At 48.2% G+C, this 19,828-nt stretch overlaps 1 protein-coding gene across 5 annotated transcripts in view; it reads right to left on the reverse strand.

Moving 5' to 3' along the window:
* Window positions 1–19,828, reverse strand: part of B3GNT2 (UDP-GlcNAc:betaGal beta-1,3-N-acetylglucosaminyltransferase 2) — a 244,919-nt gene that overhangs the window by 23,548 nt on the left and 201,543 nt on the right. The window contains exons 2-6 of one of the 5 annotated variants that reach the window (XR_009447949.1): window positions 17,810–18,017; window positions 8,194–8,272; window positions 6,953–7,065; window positions 6,115–6,284; window positions 302–5,203 (exon numbers count right to left, since the gene is read on the reverse strand). The gene's annotated coding sequence lies outside the window, so the exon portion shown is untranslated. The other 4 variants (XR_009447950.1, XR_009447953.1, XR_009447954.1 and 1 more) reach the window with 4 other exon arrangements.

The following is a 19,828-nucleotide window of genomic DNA, read 5'->3' on the forward strand; positions in this document are numbered from 1 at the left end:
TATTGTACTGGCCCCACCTCCCATGTTCAAAGCCAGCAGCATAGCATCATCAAATCTCTTCCCCTACACACACACACACACACACACACACACACACACACACACACATACACACACACACATACACACACACATGCCCCCTGCCATTTCTGTCACCATATCTCTTCTGAATTGGACCTTCCTGTCTCCCTCTTACAAGGACCCTTCTAATTACATTGGCCCACCCAGATAATCCAGGGTAATCTTGCCATTCCAAGTGTTGTAATGTGCCCCGCGAATCACACAAGGACGCCTTAAGAAGTCGAATTAAGGAGTCATATTTATTGCAAATGCGGGACTACGAGAGGGCATTTCACTCTCCCAAATCTCGCAGTGCCCTCCCCAGCCCCAACACCAGATTTATATAGGCAAAGATCACAAAGGTATTAATTACATCCCAGGGTTTGGAATGAGGACCCTGGTTTGCACAAAGCAGTCACAGAAGCGAGATTGAGCCGATTAGTTATCTACAAAGATTAATTATAGTTTTGGGTCTTCGGACCACTGAGTTGACAGAAACTCATTATCTAGAGCCCTCGGGTCTTGGGACCACTGAGTTGACAGGGACACATTATCTGGAGCCCTCAGGTCTTGGGATAAGTGTGCTGTCCTGGTTCCCAGGTACAGCGGAATGTGCTTTCCAAAACCAGTACGACCACAATCAATGGGATAGTCACGTTACAATCAATAAGACATTCAATCGAATGGGATGATTTATATAATTCAGTAAATCGAAATAACTTTTCTATTGTTAAAGCAAATAAGTACAGAAGCCAAACAGCAGGGTTAAAGTTAAACCACAGTTTCTGCCTGAGATGATTGCTACCACACTTCACAAGTTCCTTAGTTTAATCACATCTGCAAAATCCCTTTGCCATGTAGAGTAACATATTCACAGGTTTTGGGGATTGGGACATCTTTGGGGGACCGTTTTCTGCCCGACACATGGGCCTTAAGCATTTTACAGGCCCGAGTGCTGTGCCTGTTGTGCTCAGTGGAAAGCCCCCTGGCCTGCTTAGTTCTTACTAAGTATCTGACTTGGTTTCTCTGACCTGGATGGGGTTTCCTAGAGGCCTAGCGGTCCACGAAGCAGTCCAGGGTAAGTCCTGGGGGTGGGGGTGAGGGTGGGGGGCGCGGGGGGAACCACAGAGGCTGGAAATTCCCACGCTGGAGAAAACAGTCCAGTACTACTAGGAGTGGCCCTGAACTAGAACAGCTAGATCTCAACATTTCCTCAGAGCAGCTGGACTGATCACTTCAAAACACAAATCTGGTCCTGCCCCTCTCCTGTAAAACTCGGTTATAGCTTCCTCTTGGCTTTAGAAGGAGGAACAAAGTCTTTAGACCCAGTTTCTCAACACCAGCGTTATTGACCATTTGGGGCTGGATCATTCTTTGTTGCCAGGGGCTGTCCTGTGCCTGGCAGGATGTTTAGCAGCATCCAGGGCCTCTACCTAGTTGGTGCCAGGAGCCACTCCCCCACCGCCCCCCCCCCCCCCCACACACACACAAACACGTTTGTGACAACCGAGCTGTGACAATCTTGCCAAAGGCCCCTGGGGGTCAAAACTGCCCTCAGTTGAGAACTCCTGTCCTAGGAGGTCCAACAGGATGTGGGCCCTCCCCATCTCCCCAGCTTATTCTCTCTTCTTCTCCCAGCTGAACACAGCAGGGTCCCTCTGGCATCCGGGTTTCGGCATATTCTGTTCCCTCTCCCTGGATCACTCCTTCCCACCTCTCCTCATCTGGTGAATTCTTTCTTTGAGTTGAAGGGGAGGAGAGGTTTCCCACCTCAAATATGCCTTTTTTTGGAATATTGTTTATTTTAAGATGGTTTATTTTTTAAAAACAAGCCTCAGGAAGAAACTTTGACCTTCTCCAAAAATTGCCTAAAGGAATTTAGACCGAGAACCTGCTCCAGGAAGAGAGCTATAATCACAGACAACTATGTTTTAACACAAACTAAGTGTGGCAGACAGGGAGGAACCCTCTGTGTCCCATTGTTTCTGGGTAGACCTGCAAGAATTTGTTTACCAAATATTTAGTTCCTTCCCATCTCTCTCTGTGAATTGCCTACCTTCTCTTAGAAATATAAACCATTACTCCCTTTCTCCTTGGCTCAAGATGGCATAGAAACCTCACCTGTCAGATTTGCCCTTTGGTCCCCTTGTCTTACAGGAACCCTTGTCTGCACATACATAACTACATTTGATCATCTTCTCCTGTTGATCTGTCTCATGTCCATTTGATTATTAGGCCAGCCAGAATAACTAAAAGGGGAAATTTTCCCCTCCCCGGCAGTGTCTCATTCTAAGTCTTCTGTTCAGACACCCCTCTCAACCCCCCTTCAGTGACCACTGCTACGTGCTGCAGCAAACCCTCTCCACACCTGCCCTTATTAGTCTGCCTCCTCCATCAGACTGACTGCCACCCCAGGAGGGCAGGGCCTGTGGCTGTCTTGTGCCTATGGATTAGCGACAACATGGTCCTGTATTATCTCATGATGGAAGACACTGTCGGCTCAATCCCCATCCACCCCATAATCAGACACACAGCACAGCAGTCAGACCATGAAGCCCGGTAAATCCCCAAGGAGGAGCCGGGAGTCCCTGTCTGCTCCTTGTTCTGTCTGGACGTGTTGGCCCCATTAAAGATTAAATAGTCATTCAGGGTGTGATCTGAAAAAGCCTTTTCCTGAGGGCGGTGAACGGAGGATTCCGGTGGCTACACAGGAGGAATTCTTCGCCCCAGGGGCTCCTGTTAAATGGCGCCCTACATTGCGGAGGAGCGAACTGGCACTAGCTGCCAGGTCTCTTTGGGAAGAGAGCCAAGTAGTGGTCACTCCGCAGACGGGCGAACAGCCTACAGGGAGAAGGCTGTTCAGCTCTAGAACAACAGACTGAGAAGGCTAACAGGCTAACTCCAAGGTGACCCTGATGTTTGGGGGAGGGGGGGGGCAGCAATCTGAGCCTGTGCCAGTGACCTAATGTACATTCGTGATAACCTATACTTAAGTCACTGCCCCTTTCTCCACAATCTGGTCTTGCAAGACCTGTTACCTCAATGCTCACATTTTACAGGGGCCATAAACCACGAACAACACACAACCCCCAGAGGGGTTATCAGCGCTGGCACCAGGCCAAGCCCTTAGGTATGGTCTCAAGGACCCCATCCCAACACACAGGGCTTTTTGCAAAGCCCAGGAAAGGTCTGGAAGTCCCATCCATATTTGGGGGACAAAGAAACCAAAGGGGATAGAAGAAGAGCTTCCACCATATTGGTTTGCTCAGACTTTGGAAGCAGCTCCCCTGAGACCGCCGGCATAATAAAGCTGTGTACCTCCATTTCTCTAAGCGGTGCTTGGGTTTTTTTCGGTCTTCTACAACAAGACCACTCTTAGGACAGCACCAGGAAGAGAAATCGAGACCCTGGCCAAATTCCCTTTGTCCACCCCAACCTGAGGCATCTAAATGCAGGCAACGCAAAGGTCTAACACAGGGGTCCTCAAACTATGGCCCGCGGGACACATACAAATACAAATATTGTATTTGTTCCCGTTTTGTTTTTTTACTTCAAAATAAGATATGTGCAGTGTGCATAGGAATTTGTTCATAGTTTTTTTTAAAACTATAGTCTGGCCCTCCAACGGTCTGAGGGACGGTGAACTGGCCCCCTGTTTAAAAAGTTTGAGGACCCCTGGTCTAACACACCACAGAAACTCAGTCCCAGCTCGTCAACCGATCAATGCTTTTACCTGGTTCAAAAGTTGTCGGTGAGACACTGAAATGAAATCCTCTGGACAGGGCTGAAAAGACCAGGCCCAGCCTCCAGCAGTAAGTAGGTGCCCAAATTTCCCGTGACAGGTAGGCTGTCCTGGCTGTTTGCCTGGGCCGGTCCTCATAGTCTCCCAGCACAAAGTCACCCAGGCCAAGTCAACCATGTTGCTAAAGCCATATATTCCTTGCATTATTATGTATTTAGTATGTTCCTTTAAACATATGTACCTTTCTCCATAACAAAAGTAGTTATTTTCTGATATTTTAAATAATGTATGCTCATTGTAAAAAATGCAAACAATACAAAAAAAAAAGCATAAGGAAGACAGAAATCACCGGGATCTGACTGCCATCAACATTCTGCTGACCCTCCTTTTCTACATCTCTTTATCCAGATGTTCACATAAATGTGATCTTACACACATACGGTGGCTTTCTTTTGCTCAAATACATGTATTAAAAGGAAACTTTCTATTAGCATCACTAATAGCAAACTGCCATCACTTGTCAGAATAGAAGGCAACCCCCAACAAGCAAATACAACACAAACAAAGCAACGTTATTAAATATCTAGTCAGATACCCCAGCTCCCAGGTCTCCAAAGCCTCAGGCCCAGTCTCTCAGAGTTAAAGGGGGGGATTAGCAAGCATTCCACAGGGTTGACAGGTTAGACCAGTGGTTCTCAACCTTCTGGCCCTTTAAACACAGTTCCTCACATTGTGACCCAACCATAAAATTCTTTTCGCTGCTACTTCATAACTGTAATGTTGCTACTGTTATGAATCGTAATGTAAATATCTGATATGCAGGATGGTCTTAGGCGACCCCTGTGAAAGGGTCGTTCGACCGCCAAAGGAGTCATGACCCACAGGTTGAGAACCGCTGGGTTAGACCAAAGGGAGTCTTTCCCCCAGATACAATTAGAAGTATTGAAAGGGACTTAAAAGACAATCTTTCTCTACTTCCACTGTTATCTGTTCCATATCTATGCTATAGCCTCAACTTTCTGAGGTGCCCTCAAGTATCTCCCACATTCTAGAAAGAAGGTGGGGGCAGAGCCTGCCGGGTCCCCTCAGGACAGTGAGAGGAGAAAGGCCCTACTCCTGCTTTCTCTCTCCCCTTCCAGGGGACCCAGCCCCTTGGCCCCAGAAGCCTCAGAAATCTAGAAAGCCTCTCGCCGCACGTTGGAGGCTCCAGTCAGGCCCTGCCTCCCCTCAGTGCCAGGCATCCCTCCTTCCTCCGCCTGGAGCCCACAGGAGGCATCAGGGTTCTTCTTCTCCCTTCTTCACAAAGACTCTTCTGTCTCAGGAACCAGCACTCCTGGGCAGGAGACCCAGTCTTGTGTGTGTCCATGCTGGCACAAGCCTTTCTGCCATGGGCTGGGTCCTCTGGAAGGGCAGAGAGGGCAGGAATAGTGTGGGCAAGCAGGGCACCCAGGGACCGGCCCATGCTGCAGACCCTTCAACCCCAAGAGTTGTCTAACCCTCACCTATGTAACCCTCTTCCTGGCCTGGGAGGCAGGGAAGGGCCATGAGGCATTCAATAGTGGTCCTGGGACCATCTGGTATCCATATGGAAAGTGATAGCATTGGATTTTTACCTTACCATACCCTACATCATATACAAAATAATAAAAGCCTACTATGCTAAGTGTCTGACCGTTTGTTCAACCATTTGACCAGTCGCTATGACGTGCACCGACCACCAGGGGGTAGATGCTCCAACCGGTAGGTTAACTTACTGCTGAGGTCTGGCTGATTGGGACTGGGAGAGACAGGCCAGACACGCCCTGGACAAATCCGTGCACCATGCCACTTTCAGCCCGATCCCTGCAGGCCAGGCCAAGAGACCCCATTGGTGCATGAATCTGTGCATAGGGTCTCTACTACACAAAATAAATTTGATGTGTGAAGGCCTAAAGATGAAAGGAAACCTTAAAACTTTTTAAAATACAGGAGAAATTTAAAAATTGCTTTGTGATTTGAGGGTAGAGAAGGACTTCTCAAAAAGACACCAAAGAACAAACCATAAATTAAAATGCTGACAAATTCAACTGTTACAGTTACCTGACTGCTTTTCTAAAGTCACCATAAACAAAGTTAAAAGACCAATACAAACTGGGAAAACACATCTGCATTGCAGATAGCTGATGAAAGATTAGTATCCAGATTCTATGGGGGTGGACATTTTAAAAAAACATTTAAAAAAAAAATAGACAAAAGACTTAACAGGAAATTCGCAGAAGAGGAAACATTAATATCCAATAAACACACAAAAGACATTCAAATGCACTACTCACCAGGGAAATGCAAGTTAATATTACAATGAAATGTTGATTCACATCCCTGTGGTTGGCAGAAATGTAGAGGCCTGAGAATGCCAAGTTATAGAGGGAGTTTGCCGAAAGGAGAACTCTCTTAGCCCACTGGAGGGAGTGAGGACAGCCTTAGGCAAGCAGATTGGTGCTACCTGGTAAAGGTGAAGACATGTATGTACGCATAGCCTCTCACCTGGATTCTTTTATGTTTTTTAACTAAAAGAATTGACAAATTTATTTTCACATTTCACAATACAAATGAAACTTGCCTTTTTGTTGTTGTTGTTCCCCTACTCCCCTCCAAAACTATTCTCTCTGAAAAGAAGGGGGAGCAAGTCTTCCTTGTCGTGCCATTAGAAAAAAACCGAAGTCACAGCACCATGGTCGCCTGGTGAAGTGGAGAAGTAACATAAAACTGACAGCAAGAGGCTCCCCTCTCTCCTTATCTGTCTGGTGGAGTCATTCCTGGCCAGTGGGCATCATCAAGGGATGGGTGAGAGGTCTCATCATTGGGGGCCCAGCTGACATCATCCCAGGAAGGGGAGGGCCCATCACTGGCATCATGGGAGGACCAGGGGGAGGCGGGATCATCTCCTCTGCAGGAGGAGGAGCAGAGTGGAGTAGAGGTATCTTGGGTGCTTTGCCAATCGGACTCTGAGCCTGTGCTTCCATTTCTGGTAGTAATCTTTTGCATTCTCTGTCTTTCTCACGGCAGGTGAGTCATGAGTGAGGTATGTGTGGCAGAGGTCACAATAAAACTTGGGCGTGTGGCTCTGCAGGCTGTCGGCCGCTCCATGAAGTGCTGCTGGAAATGACTTACCTGGATTCTTTTCTCCTCAATTCTTCTGAAACTTGGCCGCCCACGACACCTTCCTCAGGTGCTGCTCTGAACACAGCCCTTTCCTCTTTAGATGCCCAACGGCTCGCCATTGCCTATGAAGAAACGTCACACTCTAATGACAGTTAGCCTTTCATGGGTGTAACACCTTCTGGTTTATATCCCACTCTGCCTGATGTTCTTTTACTAGTACTCCTCCCGTAAAATTAATTCCCAGGCTGAAACGCCTTTTAAGTCCTTAACCATATTAAATGTTAAGTAAGGGAGAGGTGGAGCTGGGGATAATCTAATTTCACACCTTCATGTTACAGATGAGAATCCTGGGGCCCAGGGAGGCTCAATGTCTACTCGAGGAGGAGACCGCAGCTTTTCCGAGTTCCTGGTCAGGGCTCCTACCACTATAACCTCTCCTGGGCGGACTTATCGCAGGTCTGGCTAGGGGAGAACACGGAGGCCAAACCACTTTGGCTCTCTTCACGTCACCCTACCTTACACAGCCCAGGAGTCACAGCCACCATTTGTCGCAAAGTCGCAAAGTAAACACATGCAGGGGAGCTGGACAGGAAAGCACTGGCTCTGCCGGCAACTCGCCGGTCCTAAAGCACCGAACCCCCGATTGGGATGCCCTTGTATTCACCTTGTCAGCAGAGAGCAGCCAGATCTCTCCTTCACTGTAATTAGGTTAGTCTTTTGGGTTTGCCCTCCTTCCAGCTGTCAAAAGACATTATACAGAAATGGACTGCTGCATCGGCCACAGTTCAGGTGCAGGCTGAGGCCGAAGCAGAGGAAATTTCCAGTCCGTTCGTTAATCACCCTAAATACCAGGTTGCTGCTGGCTGCACTTTCCTCCAGCTGTAATCACTTCTGCTCCAACCGGAGCTCAGAGGTCACCCTGTGAGCTGCAGTGCCCTCAACAGAGGCCTGGGTGCAAACACATGGAGGGTGGGGGTTGGGGCAGCATCCCAGAAAGCCCTGAGGGTTGTACTCACCCAAGTCTCCCCATGCCTAGAGGGCATGACATTAAATAGCAAATTTAAAAACACACGATGAGTCAAGACAGAGCCCACAGAAGAAAGAAAAAAGTTTTTCTCCTGCTTTTGAACAAGGGGCCCTGAATTTCCTTGCACTGGGCCCCCAGCCCAACTGTATCTTATCTGTCCAGGCTGCTATAACAGAATAGCATACAGTGGGTGGCTTAAGAACAACAAAAAATTATATCTCACAGTTTTGGAGGCTGGACATCCAAGGTCAGGGTGCCAGCAGGGTCCGGTGAGCACGCTCTTCCAGGATGCAGACTTCTCACTGTATCATCCAGAGGAGAGGGGGTAGGAAGGTCTGTGGGGCCTCATTTGTAAAAGTACTAATCCCACTCACGAGGCTCTACCCTCAAGATGAAGCACCTCCCCAAAGCCCCACCTTCTCGTACCATCACCTTTTGGGATTAGGGTTTCACCAGATGCATTTGGGAAGACACAAACATTCACACATAGCCGTTTCTAAACTCTAATGGGCAGACGGGAACATGTTTCCCCAGAACCCCGCAGGTGCCTATAAAAGTGAGGCCCAGCCCATTGGCACCCAGGAGGATCTGTGGAGCCAGGTCTGTGAAGATTTCTGATAGCTCACCCCAGGGATCCTCAAACTTCAGTGAGCAAAAAATCCCCTAGCGAGGGGGATTTCAGGGGCCACCCCAGAGGCTCTGACTCTGAGGAGGGCCTGAGATTTTGCATTCTAACATGATCCAGGAAGCCGAGGCTACAGATCAGTGGTCCATACTTTGAGGGGGTTACACTGGTAACTACCCTAACAGATGAGGCAACAGGGACCAGTGCCTAGCCAGCCGTGGGCAAACTACGGCAGACGGGCCGGATTCGGCCGTTTGAAATGAATAAAACTAAAAAAAAAAAAGACCGTACCCTTTTATGTAATGACTAGGGGCCTGATGCCTCGGCCAGAGGAGTTGACCCTCATCACCCTCCGATCACCAATCACCAGATCGGCCCCTTAACCAGGCCTGAGGCCTCCGGCAGAGGTGTCAGGCCTGGGCAGGGGACCCCCAGCTCCCCGCGGTTGCAGGCTCCGCCCCTGCCCAGGCCTAATGCCTCTGGCTGAGGCGTCCAGCTCAGGCAGCGGGGACCCGCAGCTGCAGCGGCCCTGCGATCGTGGGCTCCACTTTAGGCCCAGGCAAGAGACCCCTAGCTCCCGGGACTGCCAGCTTCGACTGTGTCCAGCTCCCATCGTTGGCTCCACCCCTACTTCCTGCTATCACTGGCCAGGGCGGCAAAGGCGCCTGATTCTCCGATCATGGCTGGGGGGCAGGGCAAAGGCGGCCCCAGGGCCGCCTTTGCCCTGCCCCCCAGCTCTTAGCTCTCCCCTGGGTTTCCGATTGCTGTCAGTGGCAGGGGGCTTCTTCCTGCTTTCCCTTTCGCCTCCCTGCATTGTGCCTACATATGCAAATTAACCGCCATCTTGTTGGCAGTTAACTGCCAATCTTAGTTGGCAGTTAACTGCCAATCATAGTTGGCAGTTAATTTGCATATAGCCCTGATTAGCCAATGAAAAGGGTATCGTCGTATGCCAATTACCATTTTTCTCTTTTATTAGTGTAGATGTTTACTTTGAATTTATATTAGTTCACACAAACACTCCATCCATGCTTTTGTTCCGGCCCTCCGGTCCAGTTTAAGAACCCATTGTGGCCCTCGAGTCAAAGTTTGCCCACCCCTGTCTAGCCCAATTGCACACTGCCATTGAGAACAGGCACCAAGAACCCATATCTCCACGCTCCAGTGGCACGTTCCCATTGACCCGTCATGGTTCTCATGGAGTGTGAGGAATGAGGGGGTAAGTTAGGACCATGCTCTGTGAGTTTCCATAAAAGCTTGTTGAGCAAGTGAGTATTCAAGCAACTGAATAAGCCCTCCTCATTCTCCCTCTGAGGCAAGGCAAGTAGCACCAGGGAGCAGAAAAATAGCCCTTGGAGCCTCAGTTTCCCTAATGGTAGCCAATACTCATGAAGCACTTTCCAGGCATTTATCTTCTCCATGAACCTATGGAACAGATAGTTCTTACCCCCATTTTACAGATGAGAACTGATACTCAGAGGGTTTAAGTAATTTTCCTGAAATCATACAACCAGAGTGCAGAGGCAGGCAGGATCTAAACAGATGCCCTCCGACTTCACAGCCCAAACTCTTCGCCAGTCCACCCTAAAGAGGCTATACCTTTGGGACACTGACTCAGTTCTGGCTGCTTTCCTGGGGGCCCTCCCATTCCCCTCCTAAGTCTTCCCACTTTTACCATCCAGCTCAGCCTCGCTCTCTTTGAAGATTCCCCTCAGATGTGCAGCAGCTCTACTCATTTAGGCTCCGCAGGCAGCTCTCTGGGTCTGATCCAATCCACCTGACCCCCAGCCAGTGCTTCTCATGAGTACCGTGCCGGCCATAGGGTGGGTGAGAGGGGCCCCTGGCCGCGGCCATGTGCTTTAGGGGGGCCTGCTCTGCTCCTTCTTTAGCTGAGAAGCTCTTTCATTTGAGATGGAGAGTCTTGGGGCAAGGGGCCATGGCAGGGCGGGTGGGGGGGGTATGTGGTCAAGGACCTGAAGCCCCTTCTTTAGAATGTTCTGAGTACCAAGTGCCCTGGAATTCCCTGCATAAATGGCCCTGAGCCATTCCCAGGGCTTGCAGGAAATTGTCCCCTGGCCCATCCTCCCAAGGGCAGCACTGCTCTCAGGGGCAGCACCAGCTGAGTATATACTCCCCTCTAGGCCTAAAGGATGTCTAGGAGTAGGGAGTGGAGTGTCTGTAGAGATAAACAGGAGGCCCGTCAAGATTCCAAATAAAGAAGGGGTTGGAAAGAGATGAGTAGGCCACTAACTGGGGGCCAGGGCTGAAAGCCAACTCTTCCAATAGTGCCATTATGTTCATTTTCTATTGTTACATAGCAAATTACTGCAGATTTGGTGACTTACACTAGTATATATTTACTATCTCACAGTTCCTGTGGGTTAGGAAACTGGTAGGCTTAGTGGGGTCCTCTGTTTCAGGGGCAGGTGCAAGGTGTTGTCAGGGTTGGGGTCTTATTTGGAGGCTTGAATGAGAAGAATCTGCTCCTCAGAGGTTGCTGGACTGAAGGCTTTCGTTCTTTGCTTGCTGTAGCCAGAGTCCACCCTCATTCACTTATCATGTAGGCCCCTCCAACATGGCAACTTGCTTCATCAAAGCCAGGAAGGGAGCACCTGCTGGCAAAAGAGAAGTTACTCTCTATCCTATGTAACCTAACCATGGAAGTGACAGCCCATCCTATTTAACACATTCTATTGGTTAAAGCAAGTCAGGGGTCTCGCCCTCATTCAAAGGGAGAGAGTCATACAGCGGTGTAAATATCAAGAGTTGGGGACCCCTGGGGGCCATCTTAGAAGCTGCCTGTTACACAGAACTCCAAGGAATCAAAGGAAGGTCTACAGGCAAACCTCGCCTTCTCAGGCCATCTGAAGTGATATATTTAATAATGAAGGAGAATAGATAGCATGTTAGTCAACGGTGGGTTAGCTTGAACTGCAGCTTTTAAACATTTATTTACTTATGCCGAAACCGGTTTGGCTCAGTGGATAGAGCGTCGGCCTGCGGACTGAAAGGTCCCAGGTTCGATTCCGGTCAAGGGCATGTACCTGGGTTGCGGGCACATCCCCAGAGGGAGATGTGCAGGAGGCAGCTGATCGATGTTTCTCTCATCGATGTTTCTAACTTTCTATCTCTCTCCCTTCCTCTCTGTGAAAAATCAATAAAATATATTTTAAAAAAAAGAAAGTAAATATTTATTTACTTATTTATTTATTTAAATATGTTTTTTATTGGTGAGAGAGAGAGAGAGAGAGAGAGAGAGAGAGAGAGAGAGAGAGGGAGGGAGAGGGAAAGAGAAACATTTGGGCAGCTTGATCAGGAAGCTGCAACTTTGCATTCCCCAGGGAACCACTGGCCCATTCCCCACAGATCACTGGGGGAAGGGGTCCAACGAAGGGGAAATACTAGTAGATGCATGTGCAGTGAAGTTGGGGTGACTAGGGAAGGTGCCTGCCAGTCAAACCTTGGAACACAGATCATTGGCCAGAATGGGCAGGACCACTGCAAGCCCACAAAAATATGGGCTACATAATCCCCTAAACAAAGGAGCTTGCTCTGCTGGCTCTTGGCTCCTGGTTCTCTTGCATGCGCCCATGTGCCCACAGCTATGCAATGGACTGATGGACTGCAGTGGGAAACACAAACTAAGCTAGCCTAATGCTGGACTGGACACTGCTCCAATATGGAGCAAAATTTCTGGACATTGGCTCTGATTCTAGCTCTGCTGTAGCCACAGCTACATTCTTCCTTGGGGGGACAAAGGGAAATGGGACCGTGGAAACTCAGGGGTTCGAGTCCACAGGAATAAGCTTCCTACGGCACCATTCTCCTATGCGGGATCTTGAAATTTTTATCCCAGTGGCACCCCAAGAACTCCTCTTCCGCAGATAACAGTAGAGTTTCCTTTGACTTCCTTCCCCCTTTGCAAAGACAGTGTTGCCTCCATTTGTAATTGAAACCCTTTATTACATTTAAATTTGTGTTTCTATGACTTTCCCTCTGAACCTGTTATAACACTGGTCTGGTTCCCTCACTAATTAAGGAGTAAAGTAAAACCTTAAACACACGTTCATTCTTGTATCTGTTCAAACAAGAATCATGCTTTTACTTTTTTCTGAATATTATTTTTTAAGGAGGCTACTGTTAAAAAAAAAAAAAAAAAGACAAAATGGAGTTCAGCACCAAACCAAAACGTAATAACTAACCTAACTGCAGTTTCAGCCTCTCCCAGGAGTGAAATTTTAAGTCAGTCTGGAATTTCCTGATTGACACTAGTGATGAGGTGATCTGCCTGATAAAAAGTCCTGCATTCCCCTAAGGAAAGTTGTCCTTGCCAGAAATAATCCATTCTTTTAACTTCTTAGTCCCACCCTCTTTTTGAGTATAAAAATCTTCCATGTTGTACAACCCCTGGGAGGGTCCTTCTATTGCTCGATGGGATGCTGCTCGATTCATGAATCACTTAATAAAGCTAAACAGATTTTCAAATGTACTAAGTTGAATTTTGTTCTCTAACACTGCAAAGGTAACTACTAGAACCAAAATTCCAAGAGTCTCTTAAATTTCCATCAGCTGAGACTGCTTAAACTATGGTGCATACATACAATAGAACAGGATGCAGATGTAAAAAAGAATAAGAAAGTTCTCATGACATAGAATCTCTGAGATACACCTACTCAGTCCAGCTACGGGGTTGCCTTATTCGCTTTTCCTTCTATGAAGTACACTCCTCCCTCAGGGGAAGTTCCCTCTGCTTTAAAAGTGCAACTCTAGATACATGCATGATTCACTCTCTCACTTTCTTTTGGCCTGGGCTCACATATCATTTCACAGGCAAGGTTTTTGCTAACCACCCTATGTAAAATAGCAACAATTGCCTCCCCTCCTTCCAACACACTTCCTCCTTATCCCCCTTAACCTGCCTTTCTCCATAGCATTTATCACTTTCCACTATAAATTTACTTGTTTATTTCCCACAAAAATGTGAGCTCCATGAGGGCAAGGAATGTATCTGTTTTGTTCGCTACCAAATTCCAAGTACCTAAAAACATGCTTGGCACATTGAAGGTGCTCAGTAAATATTTATTGAGTAAGTGAATATATTAAGTGAAAAAGCAAGATGCTGGGCAGTGATTTTTAGCATGCTTCTATGTTTTGTGTTGTTGTTGTTTTTAATTTTCAAATCAGCAAACATTTATTCAGTGCTACTATGTAGAAAATAGTGTGGATTACCCATGAAGGATTAGAAAGTTGAATAGCAGTTTATAACCCAATCAAAAGATAAGGCAGGCCATAAAATGATGATAAAAAGGAATATATGGAAAGCAAATTTAAGTTAGAGATATTTTATGCAATGATTTATAATTAAAACAATGTAGCAATGAATAACCATGTACCTATGTATTTTTTTCGATTATAGTTGACTTTAAACACTATTTTATATTGGTTTCAGGTGTACAGCATAGTGGTTAAATAATCATATATTTTACAAAGTGTTCCCCTGATATTCCCAGTACCCACCTGGCACCATATATAGTTATTATTTATGGTTTTTTGTTTTGTTTTTTTAATTTGTATTTATTGATTAGAGAAATAGAGAGACATCGCTTTGTTGTTCCACTTATTTATACATTCATTGGTTTATTCTTGTGTATGTACCCTGACAGGGATCAAACATACAACCTTGGGGTATTGGGACAATGCTCTAACCAACTAAGCTACCTAGCCAGGGCCTATTTGTGTGTGTGTTTTATATATATACTAGAGGCCCGATGCACAAAAATTTGTGCAAGAATGGGCCTTCCTTTCCCTGGCTGCCAGCTCTGCCTTCACTCCAGCCCGGAGCCACCTTTCTGCCTTTGTTCAGGCCCGGAGCCACCTTTCCACCTTCCCACGCTGCCCAGAGGCCCCGAGTGGCTGGGGTGGTGTGGAACGCCTGTGTCATTGCCATGGCGATGATGCAAGTGTCCCGCCCTGCCCCTGGCCGCTCAGCGCCTGCATATGCAAATTAACCCACCATCTTTGTTGGGTTAATTTGCATACTCACACCTGATTGGCTTGTGGGCGTCGTGAAGGTACAGTCAATTTGCATCTTTCTCTTTTATTAGTGTAGATATACTAAAGGCCCAGTATGCGATTGAAATCACATGAGGAGGAGCCCCACCTCCTGCCGTGCAAAGAAGCACCCCGCAGGCTGCTGGGACCCACACTTGACTTCTGCCCCAGGCCCCTCTTGCCCCCCTGCTTGTGTCCACTCCAGGCCACCGGAGCTGCTGCGCCAGCTTGGGCAGGCCCCCCTGTGTCTGTCTCCGTCTCTGCTGTAGGCCTCACCTGTGGGCAACCTCCCCCTGTCTGGTCATGACCCGTTATGGCATCCTGGCCTAATTTGCATATTATATATTATTTTAAATTGATTTCAGAGAGGAAGGGAGAGAGATAGAAACATCAATAATGAGAGAGGATCATTGATTGGCTGCCTTCTGCATGCCCCCCACTGGGGATCAAGCCTGCAACCAGGCATGTGCCCTTGACTGGAATTGAACCCAGGACCCTTCAGTTGGCAGGCCAATGCTCTATCTACAGAGCCAAACCAGCTAGGGCTGTGTGTATTTTTTAAGACTAATCAGATAAATGCTTCTATGTGCATGAAATATCTTTAAAAGGTTATGGAAGAAATAGCTCATGCTTGTTGTCTGCAGGAAGATGAATTTCATGGCAGGGAGACAGAGTGGGATCTAAAGATCAAGGAGACCAGAGTGGCATGGGGACAGGGTAGGAGGAAAAGTCAGAGAGGAGAGCCATAGAGCTGGTGCGTGTGTGTGCGCGCGCGCGCGGGGGCCATGAAGTTTCAATCGCACTGTACGTGCGCGCCCGCACGTGGCATTTTGTGGAAGAGCCACACTCAAGGGGCCAAAGAGCCACATGTGGCTCGCGAGCCGCAGTTTACCAACCACTGACCTAGAGCCTTGTTGCTGTTGGTAAGGATTTTGATTTTTACTTTGCGTGAGATGGGAATCCATTGGAAGGTTTTGAGCTGAGGAGCAGCATGACCTGACTTAGGTTTTCAAATGATCCTTCTGGCTGCTATGAGGAGAACAGACTGGGGGCCAGGGTGGAAGCAGAGAAGAGTGAAGAGGCGGCTGCAGTGACAGAGACAGAGAGAGAATGGAGCTAACACCAAGGAGGGGTGGGGAAAAGTGGTCAGAGTCCAGGCAGGTTTTGATGGGAGGGCCTGCAGGATGTCCTAGCAGAATCCAGTGTGGGATGTGAGCAAGGAGCCAAGTGGCCATTATGTAATGTTAATGAGAACAGCTAATCTGGGAGTAAAGTGCGCTTAGCATGATCCCATTTTTGTTCAAGTAAACAAATAAAACACCCTCTCCTCCTTGTGCATGGATCTCTGTGTAGGCGTTATCTAGAGCTGCTTGACAAAATACCACCGACTGGGTGGCTTAAACATCAGGAATGTATTTTCTCACAGTTCTGGAGGCCGAAAGTTTAATATGAAGATCCTGTCAGGGAGTTTCTGGTGAGACTGCTCTGACCGTGACCACTGCCTTCTCGCTGTGTCCTCACATGGCCCCTTTCCTGTAAGGCTCCATTCTTATGACCTCACTTAACCTTTATTATCTCCAAGTACAGTCACACTGGGAGTTAGGATTTCAACATTTGAATCTGGGGAGGACACAATTCAGTCCCTGATAATGAGTCTAGAGCAGCCGTGGGCAAACTACGGCCCGCGGGCCGGATCCGGCCCGTTTGAAATGAATAAAACTAAAAAGAAAGGCCATACCCTTTTATGTAATGATGTTTACTTTGAATTTATATTAGTTCACACAAACACTCCACCCATGCTTTTGTTCCGGCCCTCCGGTCCAGTTTAAGAACCCATTGTGGCCCTCGAGTCAAAAAGTTTGCCCACCCCTGGTCTAGAGTCTCTAGACTGTAGACAAAGCTGTGAAAGGTGACCCACAAACAGTTAACACTGACCTCCTGAAGAACTGTGGGCCAGGTGGGAGTGTTTATGGAACGGTTTCATTGGTTGCAGTGAATACATGTCAATTTAAAAAACTGTTGACAGGGCATTTAATAAAGAGATTATGAGAGAGAGAGAGGAAACAGCCTTGCTCAGAATTCATTCCTGCGCATATTCTTCAGGCCCCCGCCGGCCTCTGGATCTGAGCTCCTGGCCCTGGCCCCTGGTCCACTCCTGGCCTTGGTGGGGAAGCAGGGATGCTCAGGCAGGCTCAGCAATGGTGATGGTGGTTAAGAAGCCAAGGAAAAAGTAGGTGGGTATTATTCCCCTCCCTGAATCCAGTGTGGGGCGTCCATGACAGACCCCCTCTCCCACCCAGCAGGCAAGTGGGGTCAGAGTGTCTGAGATGGAAGTGACGGAAGGAAGCCTTTGTACTTCCAGCCAGTGAAGTCCGAGGAAGCCTTGGGTAACCCGGCCATAACCGGCTTAGGAGATACAGGCTGAGCTATAGCTGTGACTCCAGCTGGCACCTTCTGCACGCCCCTCCCAGCCCCCCCCCTTAATCCTCTCAAGCTCCACTGAGTCTCCTGGTTGTTTTCCTTGTCAGCCCATTTGGAAAGGAGAGCGCATATATTTTTCCCTTCTCTAGACCCCTCCCAACACCACGGAGCTTGCTTCGACTCAGTACCCTCAGACCACCACAGTTGGGGTTCTGAATTGAAGCTCTGCCACGTAGGCACTCAGCCACGGCTCGTTCCCAGCTGATTTTGAGTGGAGATAGAAATCGCCACCTCATAAAGGTGTGGTGGACATTCAGTGAAAGGTGGCCGATTTGCCAATTTCTTCCTCTGTCAAATGAGACCTGCTGCACTGACACCGTCCATCAGCAGGAAAAACATTGTCACCTCCTATCAGGCCCTGCCGTGTGCCAGATGTCTTACATGGCATTCTACACACACAGGCTGAGACCAGGATTCATTTTACAGCTGGGAAAAACTAACGGTCAGAGAAGAGGGGTGATATGTCGCAGATCACACTGTCAGAAGAGTAGAGCTGGGCCTCAGGCCCCAGCTCTCCCACCCCAAGGCCAGTGCTCCTTCACCCCACAACTCGCATGATTTAGTTTGTATGACCACCTTAGAAGCACAGACTCCTGGGTAAACATGAGGTGTTGGTTTTTCTCTCTAACACTCCATCCCTGGGCCCAGCATACCCAGGACCGTTCATGAATTCGCCAGATACCTGCTTTTGTGCCCATCCCTGAGTGTGACAGTCCAGCTGCTTGGCTCGGTGGGTGAAGGCCGGTGCGGGCCTTTGCTTCTGTGTCCCAGGTATGCACTGAGGATGCTCCATAGTGAGGAGGGCTGGAGGGCCCCACAGGCAAAGGCTGAGTCCTGGCCACACTCTGGGTGATCTTAGACTAGTGACCCCTTGGGCTTTGGCAGCACAGCTGTAAATTAAAGATAGAACCGGTCATGGCTTGGAGTCCTTTCACCTGTAAAGACGTGTGATCCCACAGAAAAGCTGCCTCAGGCTTCCGCGTGTAGGAGTAGAGGCCTTATAGAGAAGCCTCGAGCCTCACGGTTTCTAGAGAGCTCTCCACGAATTCCAGAGATCACAAATCCCTGCCAGGACGTAGAGAACATCCAAAATTTTTATAAGAGTTTAATTTGAGCCAAATGATGACATATAATAGGAGTTCATTAAGCACCGGTTGAATAGATGAAGAACTCCATCCACAGTTCAGGCATTTATTGTTGAGTCTACACTCACCTCAGTTTAACACTCGCTCACTAAGAATGTATTGGGTGCCATGATCGCGCTCAGTGGGCGCCACACACAGAGACCTGCCCCCCGTCCCTTGCAGGAGCTTGCAGGAGAATGAGCACCTATGTGAGGGGCAAACATGAGAAAGAAGATGTAGTTCCTCCCTCAAGAAGTTTACCGGCGTGGGAGGAGGGGAGGAAAAAAAGGAACCAGTGAAAAGGAGATTGGAAACACACACAACTCCAAGTACATTTATTGAGTACACAGATAAAACTGAGATTGTTAAACTATTTTCTAGGCCTTAGGTTAGGGAATAATTTATGTCATTCTGCTAATTACATGTTACTTCTGCTTCATGTATGTGCAGAGCCTGGGAGCTCTTGCTCCTGGGCACACAGACCAGCTGACAGGCCTTACTGATCCCCTTTCGGCAGCACCTAGGATGGGCTTGTGGCCTCTACAGTGCCTTGCAGGACAGTCTGCCTGCCTCAGCCAGGGGCCTTTTAGCCAGAAGGGCCCAAGAAGTACTGAAGTTGACTTCTCCACCTCCCCAAAATGTAAATAAATAAAAGGGAGTGTTTATTTAATTTCTTTCAGTGCACATGAACCCAAGAGAACCTGAAAAGCCAGGCCAGGCCTAGTGTTCTTAGAGCATGTCCTCAGTTCTTCAGATTCCCAAGTCCAAATTTCCAAATTCTCTTATTTTCCCAAGTGAGGCCTTAAGTCCTAGATGCTGGCTAACCTATGGGCAGAAAGCCCCTGGGTCAGGTGTCCACAGACTGGTGCAATCAGCCTATCCCTAGGCAGGAATCTATAGTATAAAACAAAGCCCCCTCAGGCCAGAGATAAGGACCCCAGAAGAGGACTGGGCCAGGACTGAGAGATTTCATTAGAAGTGTGCCTTTCAGGGCTAAACCCAGGAAGTTCCAGGCAAACCCAGGTGAGCTGATCACCAGTACAGCCAACAGCACACCTATTTCATGCCCACATCTCATTCATCCTGAGGAACACATTTCTTTCCATTTAACATCACTGAAATCAGACTGTGTTTTAAATGGGTGGTATCCTCCAAAGGCCATCAGCTGGGGTTGACGCCGAGTTCTCTGGAGAGGATGCACGCTTGCTGGTCACTTCTGGGGCACTAGCAACCAGACCACTTTAAGTACATTTCCGGGTTGACTTCTCTAGACCATATGGACAGTGTGAATTCTGACCTCAGATCTGCATGAGGGCAGGTCTGTGGTTCAGATTCCCAGGGGAGGACTGTTTTTCCTCCCTCCACAGAGCACCAAGGGTGAGACATGCACATTTCCGGCCAGTCTCTTCTTTGGGAAGATTTCTCTCTGGTGTCCCAGCATCAATGTGCAGTCTGCTTCTTTGGCACTTTTTCCGCTTGCTTACATGAAATAGTGGTGCAGCTTATAGTTGATGGTGCCTCAGGCTGGAGAAAGTACGGATAATCAACCCCCCACCGCCAGCATGCGGGCAGAGGGC

This window comes from Myotis daubentonii, chromosome 12, assembly GCF_963259705.1.
Source record: "Myotis daubentonii chromosome 12, mMyoDau2.1, whole genome shotgun sequence".
NCBI classification, from domain to species: Eukaryota; Metazoa; Chordata; class Mammalia; order Chiroptera; family Vespertilionidae; genus Myotis; species Myotis daubentonii.